The following is a 12,367-nucleotide window of genomic DNA, read 5'->3' on the forward strand; positions in this document are numbered from 1 at the left end:
TTAAGATATTGTCTGTCTATTTGAAGCCCCAGATTTCTAATGCTGCATGGTACAAGATTCTGCTTCATCTCTGCTCTGTCACAACTAGTCTGGAGGGGGCCTGCGTTGGTTCAGGGTTGACCACATCTGATGTACTTTTCTATTAGATATTAAAATATTTTATGCCTATTAATGTTTTCCTAATTATTTCCTAATTGTGAAGCAAATGAGACTTGAAGACTGGTCGGCTTTGAAACTATAACCTATGAAATGCCATTATATGTAATCAAGTACCATAAATACTGTATACCATTTTATGCCAGTATCCCTGGATGCTGAATATAGGCATCAAATCATCAGAGAGTATGAATCACTGTTTTGACCATTCAGAGACATCTGGTGAATATTCAACCTCAGAATTTGTAGAGAACAATTCTAGAAATGAAATTAGTTTTCAACCTTATTAGGAGACAATGGGGATTGGTGGGTGGGATTAAAACGGCAAGTGTAGCCTACAGAAAATGCCCATATTGAGTATATACTTCAACAGCATAATATTTATGTTACTGACAAAATCTTAAAATGAAATTACTGCCTTATTAAATTGAAAACTTGGCAAGCATTGGCATAATTATATTTGTGAAATACAACAGTGCTTGTCTTCAACAGCACAAGACTCAAACAGATCACATTTATCTGTTCTCTCTCATTTTGTCTATGTCTTTCTTGTCACTGCAAGCCGATTCTTTTTTCCATTGAATGTTCTTCTCACTTCGTTGCCTGACTTTTCAAAGGTAGACACACACATAAAAGGCCATATCTAATACTTCCTCAGTTCCTTTCATGGAGCTTTTAGTTCATCATTTCCCCTGTTCCTAGAGGAGAACCAGTTCCATATTGATCTTAGAGAGAAAGGCTGCCCATTTGCCTTTCAGAACCAGCAAGTCCTGCTGCTCCATGTTTCCCTTCATGTCCATAATCTGGGGCCACTTACACTATTATCTAGCATTTTAACTAATCTGATTTACAAGAGTGGTATGAAATGATCCGAGCTATATGGAAGCAGAATGAGATACAAATATATGGAAATTGTGTCCTTGCAAAATGTAGTATTTGTGAATTCTCATAGAACTGACCTGATCTACACTGCTCAAAATGATGTGAAGTTTGGAACTTAATTATCCATGTCAATTCATATTTCCTAGAATTTTTGCAGTGCTTCACTTCAAATACCTATATATATTGAAGCAAAATAATTTAGAAATGTGTATCCTCAAGAACACATCTTCAAAAATATGCGTTTAGATATTAAGCATGATTTTTTCATAGTTTTGTTTAGAATGTAGATTAATAATGAAGTAAAATAATGACATTAATAAAATAATTTATCTTAAACAGACATGAACCAAAAGTATGCTGATCTATCCATACATGAAAGCACTAGCCAAACTCTAGATAGTTATACCTACAAGTATAACACTAACCGCTTATATTTGGCAGCAAATTGCTGCAAGTTAAGAAGTTGCTGTAAGGAATATGTGTTGTGCACTGAGTCACGTGATTCAGTGCACAAGGTGCCTATGTTGATGTCTCAAGTTGTGGCTGTTTGGTACCAAAGGTTACACTGTTCATATTATGCTAGCATAAAATGACAATAGCATTTGGGTTAACCAATGTTAAAAGAAGATGAATTGTAAACGAGATGGAGGGGAAAGAGAGAAAATGAGGAACGTTGAGGTGTGCATAATTGGGCATCAGAGCAGATCCAGAAAGTTTAAATTCTTTGATTCAAGTCAAACAGAGGTGTTTTAACACATAAAACATTTCCTGAACACATAGTTTATACAACCTAACAGAGAAAGCTGTCTCTGTTGTAGTTGCTGTTCAGTAGTTGTTTTTATTTATGCATTCCTGCACATGTTGAGTTGTTACTTTGGAACTTTCCATTTAGAGTTGTAAAAGAGTAAACTGTTTTATTACAGTGGTGCCTCAACTTACGAATGCCCCTACCTACAAACATTTTGACTTATGAAGCAAAATTTTGCTTCGACTTGCAACCAGAGATTCCACTTAGAAACACAAAAAGGCAGGGGGAAAGGGTGGGAAATTCAAATAGCTAACTGTAGGTGGCGATGAGGCTGCTTCTTTGTAGCTCTTTCACCCCGGCAGTTAGAAAGTGCAATCCGAGGAGGCTGTCTGCTAAGGTAAGGTGCTGCTTTATACTTTTTAAAAACTGTTCTGGGTATTTTTGGAGCATGGTTTTTAGCTGGGGGGATTATGTTTCTGTGCTGTGATGGGTCTTGGGGTGTTTGTTTGTTGGTTGGTTTCCCCCCATTTCTGATGGGGGTTGGTTGCTTTTTGGGGGTTCCCCCCATTTTTGATGTGTCTTGCATGCTTCCCGTGCTTTTTGCTTTGTTCTCTTTCCATTTCTGATCTGCTCCATTTGTTTTCTGTGCTTTTGAAATGGCTCCTGCATTCTTCTCTTGCTTTTTCCTTTGATTTCTGTGCATTTCTGACCTTGTCCCTTTGTTCTCTGTGCATTTCTGATCTACTCTGTTTGTTTTCTGTGCTTTTGCAATGGTTCCTGCATGCTTCCCTTGCTTTTTTGTTTTGTTCTCCATGCATTTCTGATTCTGTTTGTTTTCTGTACAGGGTTTTTGCAGATTGGGTTTGGGATTGTTTCTATGCGCTGATGCGTCTTACAGACCCTTTCTACAAGGGTCTGTGTTGGCTGATGGGCTCTAAAATGGAATTTAGTCTTTTGGTTTTAAAATCAGAAATGTTTTTGCAAAGCGCTGTGCTGGCTGGTGGGCTCTAAAATGGAGCTTAGTCTTTTGGTTTTAAAATCAGAAATGTTTTTGCAAAGGTCTGTGCTGGCTGGTGGGCCCTAAAATGTTGCTTGGTTTGGTTTAAAATGTGTTGCCATAAAATGTGTTGGTGTAAAATGTGTGGGTTTAGCATATGTGGGTTTAAAGTGTGTTTTAGACTCCAAACTCCCCCCCCTTGTCTTCTCTCTCTCTCTCTCTGTCTTCTCTCTTTTTGTGCTTAAAATCACAAACCTTTGTCTGAGGGGTCTGTGTGCCCGAGTGATGACCTTCTTTCTTTCTTCTTTTCCCCATTGTTCCCTCCCTTCCTCCTTTCCTGCCCTTTTTTTTAAAGTCATCTTAGGTTTTTTAAAAAAGAAATTCTCCCCCTATGGTAGAGGATGGATTAACTGGCTTTGCATTAGTTCCTATGGGAACTAATGCTTCAACTTACAGCTGGTGCCTCTACATACAAACAAAAAACAGCCAGAACGGATTAATCGGATTTCAGTGCATTTCACCAGGAAATGCTGATTCGACTTACAAACATCTTCTGGGATGGATTAAGTTCATAAGTCGAGGCACCACTGTATTTGGTGACACTATAGTCATACTGTGTGTGTGTGTGTGTGTCAGTGATTTTATGGCTTTCAAAAGCAATAAAGTTTATTGTATTTGTGAAGGCTTTCACGGCCGGGATCTAATGGTTATTGTGGGTTTTTCGGGCTCTTTGGCTGTGTTCTAAAGGTTGTTCTTCCTAAAGTTTTGCCAGTCTCTGCGGCCGGCATCTTCAGAGGACAGGAGTAGCACCCACAACAACCAATAAAGTTTACTGTTAGTACTATAACAGATTCGCTCTGTGGTCTGTTTTGTGTCCCCCAGCCAGAGAACAGGGACAAGTCTTCCCCCATCAAAATGAAGGAAGAGCAAAGCAACAGGACAGTATCAGATTGTGGTATAACTGACCATTTAGTTTATGCTTAATTTGTTGCTTATTTTATTTGCTTATGTATTGGCCTGCTTCCAATTCTACTAAAGTAGACCCACTGAATCAGTTACGGAACAGTGAGTAAATACTTATATAAATCACATTGATTTAACAAGATACTTTTAGGCTGCCTTTCAGGACTGGTTGCTTTTTATTTAATGCATTTCAAAATAAAACAACCACAATTTTAAACAAAACAAATAATCATTTGCCATATTGAAAAACAGCAATAGGAGCCAGTAACAAATACAATAAAAGTATAATAGCAATAAATAACAATAATCAATTCTGCCAAGTATGATTTTTTTAATAAATATAGTATTTTAGCACCAAATGAAATAGCAAGACAATGAAATACTTACAAGAGTGGAAAAAAACTTAAAACAAGTAGATATTTGATGTCCATATGCAGGCTTGCAATGTTCACGTCATTTGCATCTTGGTAGAAGCTGAGCCTTACAAACACGTGGTGACCGTAAAGAATGCCTATTCCTTTGTACCAGCATGCTAATTACTGGTGGGCATACAAGCAGTGTCTCTGAAGATAATTTCAATGTGTGAGTTAGTTCTCATAGGTCAATGTGGTCCTAAAAGTAACCTAGTGCAAAACTATTTACAACAAAGACAACCATAACAATAAAAAGTGGCAGGCCCAGAAATGTAGGAATAGACCATGAAGTTGGTATAATATTGGGATCATATACTTTGCTTGTCCTACCAACAACCTCTGGCTTGTATTTTCTGAACCACCTACAGAGACATGCCAATGTGGAGAATGTGCTCTAGTCTAACCTGGATATTAATGGCATGTTAAAAACCGGAGCCAGGTTTTTCAGCCTTTCCCAGACTGCATATGGCGAATCAGCATGACCCGAGATAAGCCCCTCGTGGTTACTGTGTCATGCATGGGGAAACCAGGTTTCTTCAATGGGTGTCCACATTTGTACTGAATAGGAAACATGGGAACATCCAGACATAATCTGCACTCTCTTCCCACCTTTATGAAAAACATTGGAAGTTTGACAACCCCTTCCTCCTTTTTTCTTTCTGTTTTTGTTCTCTCTCTCTCCCTTTCTTTTATTTTTCTTCTTTCTTTTTTGCAACCACAGGCTTCTCTGTTGTTGCTGCAATCAAATTGGTAACACTCATGCCTGGAAAAGTGTGGTTTCTTACCTTGCTGTTGTTTCCTTTAGTGTTGGGAGAGGAAATTGTGCCATGTTGCCCTGTCTTCTCCCAGGGTCAGAATTTGGCAGTTAATTTTTGCACTACAACTCCCAGGATCCCCCTACCTATACTGGGGGATACTGTACCATTATGCTACAGTAGGATGGTATTCTTCTGGCCAAAGAGCTGCCACAGTTTCCACCAGATTTCAGCAAAAACTGCAACAGTAACAATGATGGTGTCTTCAGGGAAAGGGTGGGCTGCCAAGGACCTGTAGGAAGTCAATGCAGCCCTCCAACACCACACAGTTGTCCACCCCTGTTCTAGGATCACAGAATCATAGAATAATTGAGTGTGAAGGGGCTTATACAGCCATTGAGTCCAAACCCCTGCTCAGTGCAGGAATCCAAATCAAAGCAGATCTGACAGATGGTTGTTCAATTTTGTCTTGAATGTCTCTGGCATTGGAGTGCTCACCATCACCTGATCTCCATTGTTGTACTGCTCTGTTAGGTTTTTCCTGATATACAGCCTAAATCCGATTTCCTGTAACTTGAACCCATTATTACCTGTCCTGCATTCTGGGATGATCAAGAACAGATATAATATAGTACTTGTTTAATGAATTTTTAAATATTTGTATACTTACTGGTTTAGCTTTTAAATACTGTTTTAGTGATTTAAGCCACCTTGGGTCCATTTGGAGACAAAGATGGCATAGCAATATTTAAAATAAATAAATAAATAAACAGATCCTGCCCCTCCTCTGTATGATTATCTTTCAAGTAGATATTTATGGAGTGGCTTCATCAGTTCCACTCCCCCAGTGAGTTCCATGGCCATTTGGGGATTCAAACTCTGTTCTCCAGAGTTACAGCCCATCAATCTATCCACTATATCACATTGGGTATCATGTCTAGTAGAATATCCTGTAATTACTATTTTCAAGAATACCAAACAGGATTTAGAAAGAAAGAAAGAAAGAAAGAAAGAAAGAAAGAAAGAAAGAAAGAAAGAAAGAAAGAAAGAAAGAAAGAAAGAACCTTTTATTAAAACAAACACAAATGAATAAGGTTCATTATTACAAGCCATTAAACTACCAAACAGCTAGAATCTCATTTACTTTACTGCTGTCTTTCTTAAAAAAAAAAAAAAAAACCAAAGCATGTTGCTTATATACTGCCCCATAGCACTAAAAGCAGTGGTCCCCAACCTTGGGCCTCCAAATATTCTTGGATTTCAACTCTCAGAAATCCTGGCTAGCAGAGGTGGTGGTGAAGGCTTCTGGGAGTTGCAGATCAAGAACATCTGGAGGCCAGGAGAGGTGGAGCTTCATCACGGTGCTGTCAGCAGCTCCTGGGAATAGCTCCCAGGAAAAGCTGGAACCACCCGGTCTGGGGTCCCTCTAGAAATGGAGGATCGAAGGGGAGACCAAGAGAGATCTCTCTGTAGCAGTTGGTGAGCAACAGAAGGAAGAAGATTGGGCAACAACCTGATATTTCTTCCCTCTGAAAATTCACCCGAGCACAGATCGGATGCATGAGCCATTTTGGCATGGAGCTGTGAGTAACTCCACCCCCACCCCCCAAGGAGAGGAGAACAAAAAATACGGTTGAAAATATACAATAACAAAGTAAGTCGAAGCCTTTGATTTATGAACAATCCCATTAAGATGAAAAAGAAATTTGAGTGAAAATACTTGGCCAAAAGAAGATAAGGAGCGGCGAGTCTTGCTTACCAGCCTGCTTCTTCAAAAACGAAACTGATTCTTAAACAGCAGGCTGGTTCAAGGCAGAAAGAGAGACAATAAGACGGAAAAATCTTGTGTTTCTGGAAAGAATCTGGAAAGATGGAAATGGCATCCGAAAAATTAAAATATCAAATGTTGGGGACTTTGTCAGATAAAGAATGGCAGGTCACCATGCAAATGATAATAACAGGATTTCAGCAGGTAAATGAGTGTCTCGGCCAGATGGAAGATTTGATGAAAGAGAAGTTATCAGATGTTAAATAACAGTTACATGAAACTGTACTAACTCCAGAACTGCTTTTATTGAGTGCAATGCCAGGTAACATAGATGGGATAAAGAGTTACCCAATGAGCTATTTAGCTACAACAGTCAGAAAATGTGATGTTAAAAATTGGATTACTGTCCTGGATTCATCCTTCTCTTCCAAAAACTGGAAGAAAACAGAGTCACGGAAACAAGAGAAGCATACTGAGAAAATATGGGAAATTACAGAAATGGATACTGTTTCAGGTGTGATGAATGTATGTCCAAGACAGAAGGAAATTGAAAGAGGGGAGGTATTTTACAAATAGTCTCAGTTTCCTGATAGTGTTGGAGTAACTTAGATTTAAACTAAAACATAAATGTAAATTGATAGCTAGAGGGTAATCAAATAGTTTAAAAAAGTAGAAAGTTGATTTTTTATTGAAAAATGAATAGATTGGATGCTTGTATACTTAATATGAATAGATTGGATGATTGTATACTCTGTGTTCTCCTATCCTTAAAATCTTTTGCCCCTTCCTTCCATTTCCTTTTACCTTTTGTATTCCCTACCCTATTCCCAGTAGTTTAAAATATATATATATAAAAAAGAACATCTGGAAGCCCAAGGTTGGGGACACTGACTTAAAGCACTCTCTGGGTGGTTTACAATTTAATTACGCAGGCTACACAATGCCCCCTTTCCCTCAGCAAGCTGGATACTCAATTTACTGACCTCAGAAAGATGGAAGGCTGAGTGAACTTCAAGCCAGGTACCTGTGATTGAATCTGGGTCACAAGCAGGAATTGGCTGTGATACTGCAATTTAACCCCTTCCCTGCAAGTTTAAACATACAAAGTCCTTTATATTTTTATATATGGATGCTTGCTTTTACACAACTACCAATGAGAACATACTACATTTCCACAACTTCTTTAAAAACTATCAGACCAGTCTTAACTTCTTTGTTTGTGTCAGAAGCAATCCAGTAGTGCTTCTGGAATGGAAAGATCAGCTGACAGGGTAATGTTGTTGTCCAGGGGATGCCCAAATATATTCACAGTTCTCATATTCTTTGGGAGGTTCCTTCTGTGTCACTCAATTCTTAATTAACATCCGACAGCTCTTCTAACTCTCTGGTTTAACAACCACTTCCGTAAATTTAAACCTTACTTAACTGCCTTGAAACCTGAGCTCTCATCTGCTTGACAGCTCTTTCTGCCTCAAATTCAGACTAAAACTCAGCTAAAACTTAATTGCTCTTAACTAACTCTCTACACTTTCTCCTCCTTAAACAAAAAAACTAAACTGTTCATTCTCTCACACAAAACCTTTATCTATAGCCAGGCAGCATATCAACTAATGAATTCACAGTTCCATTCAAACACCCTCTGTCCTCCCTCCCAACTGTTCTAACAGACTCTCCTGCCACAGACCCAACTTGCAAAACGCTTGTCAGTTGCTACGCATACCAATCTACACCTACTGTATGTGCAGATACATACATGATGTGGAATCACCATGTGCCTGTAGCTCATATTTTTGAAGTTCTGATCATATATGCATGGAACCGATGAAGAATGAAACTGTCTGAGCACAGAAAACTAATAAGATACATTGTCTTCAGGAATGGTCATCTTGAGCAGCCACTCAAATTCTATGGTACTTTAATTTGACTTATGTCATCCTTTCAAAAGCCTACAAATGTCATTTAGTCTAATTATGTTCTATTTCCTCTGTTGCAGTTTAATTGATGGAAGCTATTTCTTTCCATAAAATACTTGATTAATGTCCCTTCTTCAGAGCCTCAGTTTTCAGAGCTCTGGGGAAAGGCAGAGAGAAGTTGTGTCAAAGATGCGCTGGTAGCCTATTGTGCAACTGCAGTTCTAATTAGTTTGCCACTTCAGTCCTTTAAGTTGTTGTTTTTACTCTATAGAGACACTGATAAATGTGATGGTTAAGATTAGACAATTAAATTAGGAATAGTGACTTGGCAACAAAATGTTCTGCATCAATAGAAAATCAATGAGTCATAGTTTTTGACACTTCCTTTTTAAAAACCAGACAAAACCTAAGCCTGTCTGACAGATGGATCTATGCTGGTTGGCTTGTTTACATTGCAAATTGTATTTGTATTATTGGTGCATACTAAAAAAAAATACTGAGACACAGTATAGAGGCTCAAATGCTGATACTCTGACTAGGATTCAGCCGTAGATAAGAAAGCATGTTTATGACTTGCTTCTGGATGTATAAAACTGATTGTACTTACTTCTTATATAATCATCATCATTGGATTGCCAGTCATGACAGAGTACCCTACCAAGAGAAGGTCTGGTAAGAAAGTAAAGTTGTTTCATTCAACAGAGGAGTTTCAACTGTGTCTATGCATTTTTCTTGTTGCTACCAAACTGCCAAATTTCATCACCACAGCATCTCGCCCCCCCCCATATATTTGAAGGCCCGGAGCACTCATTCCACTGTCAGGGGTTTCCCCATCTCTGCTATTGCTTGACCTGAATTTATCCTACAGAGCAGGAGCATCAGGATTATTTCCTTGTATTTCAGCTGCACAGTTGGAGGCTCTTTTAATCCAGGTGGTTAAAAGATTTTAGAAATGATCACAGAAACATCCCTAGGGCATTTTGAAAATTGCAAGGTAGAATTTTCCCCACCCCGCCCCCTTTAGACTGAACTTTCCTTTACCTTTATCAAAGGCAGTTTGGTTGGATTTGTATTGCATGTTGTCAGTACTTATTGTAAAGTGGAACAAAACTTAGAATGGGTGAAACATCAGATAAAACCATCCCTAGGTGCTCTGTTGTTTCCCACTGCAGCAAGAATGGGGGAGCAATGTCATCTACATGGAAGTAATCCTTAAAATAATGATGCACACAGAATGTCAGTAACCCAGTTCATTTAGATTTTAGATTAAGCTTCATTTAGATTTTAGATTAAGCATCATTCAGTCTCGAGACTGTTAAGGATTACTTCCATGTAGATGACATTGCTCCCCCATTCTTGCTGGATCTTGGTATATGCCAGCAGCTTCTTATTGAGCCATACTCTGTTTGTGAGCCTAGAGATAATGGTAGCTGCTTTGCCAATGCATGCATTTCAGTTGGACTCAATCTAGAGAGATTAGAGAGATTTCCATCTGATCTAGTCCAGAGATAGACACCTTCTGTTACAGTTCCAAAGGTATGCTTCATCATGACAGCAAAAAAAGATCCCAAACAGGGTCAGTGAGAGGACATAGCCCTGTTTCACTCCACTTCAGATGTCAAAGGCATCTAATGTTGAGCCAACAAAAAATACAGTGCCCTTCATTAACTCATGAAAGTACCTGATGATGTTAAGGAGTCAAGGTGGACATCCAATCTTGGGAAGTATTTTTAAAAGGCCATCCCTGCTAACCAAATCAAAGGCCTTTGTGAGATCCATGAAGGCCACAAAGAGTGGCTGTCGTTGTTACCTACATTTCTCTTGCAACTATCTGAGGGAGAATACTATGTCAGTGGTGGATCCATTAGCTTGAAATCCACACTGTGATTCTGGATAGACTCTGTCTGCAAGCACCTGGAACACAACACGGGCAAGCAGCTTCCCTACAATACTGATAAGAGAGATGCCACGGTACTTATTGCAGTTGCCCCTGTTTCCTTTGTTCTTATACAATGTGACGATGTTTGCATCCTTCATGTCCTGTGGTACTCCGCCTTCCCTCCAGCAAAGATGAAAGACTTCATACAGTTTGGTCATGATGATCTCTTTACAGCACTTCAGCACTTCAACAGGGATGTTATCCTTCTCAGGTGCCTTGCCAGAGGTAAGGGAATCCAAGGCCGCTTTTATTTCTGCTAAAGTTGGTTCGCTGTCCAACTCTTCCAAGACAGGCAGGCACTCAATGTTGTTTAATGCTTCTTTGGTTACTACATTCTCTCTGGAATATAGTTCAGAGTAGTGCTGCACCCAGTGGTCCATCTGCTGTGCTCGGTCCTGGATGATCGCACCTGTAGCAGACTTCAAGGGAGTAGATTTCTTCTGCTTTGGACCTAAATACCATCATACATTCCTTTGATGTTACCTGTGTCCGCTGCTATCATTGGAACATCTCCTGGCAGCCTGTTGGACTTTGCTACAGGCAGCTCAAAGAGCCTGCAAGTTGTACTCACTAAGGCAGGTTTTGTATGATGCTAGAGTTCTCCTCTTATCCTCGATGGCTGGCATCAACTCCTCTGAATGGGCATTGAACCAGTCTGTCATCTTTTTGGTCTTCTTGCCAAATGTGGACAAGGTGGTATTATACACAGTGTTCTTGAAATGTTCCCATCGTTCAGGTACATTTGCATCATCTGGGCCTGGAAGGGTTTCCTCAAGTGTGTGGGCAAATTCCTCCACTTTTCTTTGATTGCGAGTCTTGCTGATGTCAATACGTGGTCTTCCTTCATTTTTCGTGAGATACAATCTCTTTGTTCACAGTTTTACTCTACTACACACCAGGGAGTGACCAGTATCACAATCAGCACTCTGGTAACTGTGTGTGATTGTGATACTAGGAAGGCTAGAACATCTAGTGGGGATCAAATTGATCTGATGTCAATGCTTGGATCTTGGATGTCTCCAGGAAACTCTGTGTTGAAGCTTCGTATTAAAGAACATGTTGCTGACACAAAGACCCTAAGAACAGCAAAACCCGAGCAAGCGTTGGCCATTTTTGTTCATCTTCCCAATGCCAAAACGGCCAAGACAAGTGGGTCAAGAATTGTGATCAGCACCAACTCTAGTGTTAAAGTCTCTGAGAATGAACAGTGGCTCTCTCTCAGGGACTTTTTTGATACTAACTGCCTGATTGTTGTAGAATTTGTCTTTCAGTTCTGTTGTGGATGACAGTGTGGGTGCATATGCACTAGTGAGGGTGACTGGTCCCGCTGATGAGTGGAGCTGCAGAGACAGGATTCTTTCATTCCCCTCAGTAGGTGGAACAATGGATCTCAGCAGAGTATTTCTGACTGCAAAGCCAACACCATATTCCCTGATCTTTTTCAATGGTTTTCCCTGCCAGAAGAATGAGAAGTTTTTTTTCTTTGACAGATCCCGAGTCTGTCAATCTCATCTCTTGCAGGGCAACAATGTCGATCTGCAGTCTACTCAGTGCCACGTCGATGACAGCTGTCTTGCACACATCATCTATTTCCTGCAGGTCATCAGAAAAGCCGTTGTCAGAAAAGCCAGGGGTCATTGTCTGAACATTCCAGGTGCTCAACTTTAGGGCAGAAGTTTACTTACTTCCTATTCCCCTCTGCCAGATTCTGGGGAATCCATAGAGATTTCCTTCATCCTAGGAAGCATTTGAGAGTGAGAGAATAGGGTGGGAAATGATTTAATACCAGAAAATCTCTACCATTGGTTTTGATCCTGTATACTGTAGTGGTGA

The 12,367-nt window shown here is 39.7% G+C and overlaps 1 long non-coding RNA gene across 1 annotated transcript in view; it reads right to left on the reverse strand.

Moving 5' to 3' along the window:
• Window positions 1-2,615: 2,615 nt before the first annotated feature.
• LOC140707498 (uncharacterized) overlaps window positions 2,616-12,367 on the reverse strand; it is a 93,046-nt gene continuing 83,294 nt past the window's right edge. The window contains exon 2 of the long non-coding RNA XR_012087600.2: window positions 2,616-5,978. This is a non-coding gene — a long non-coding RNA (uncharacterized LOC140707498). The remainder of the gene's footprint in view (window positions 5,979-12,367) is intronic.

This window comes from Pogona vitticeps, chromosome 5, assembly GCF_051106095.1.
Source record: "Pogona vitticeps strain Pit_001003342236 chromosome 5, PviZW2.1, whole genome shotgun sequence".
NCBI classification, from domain to species: Eukaryota; Metazoa; Chordata; class Lepidosauria; order Squamata; family Agamidae; genus Pogona; species Pogona vitticeps.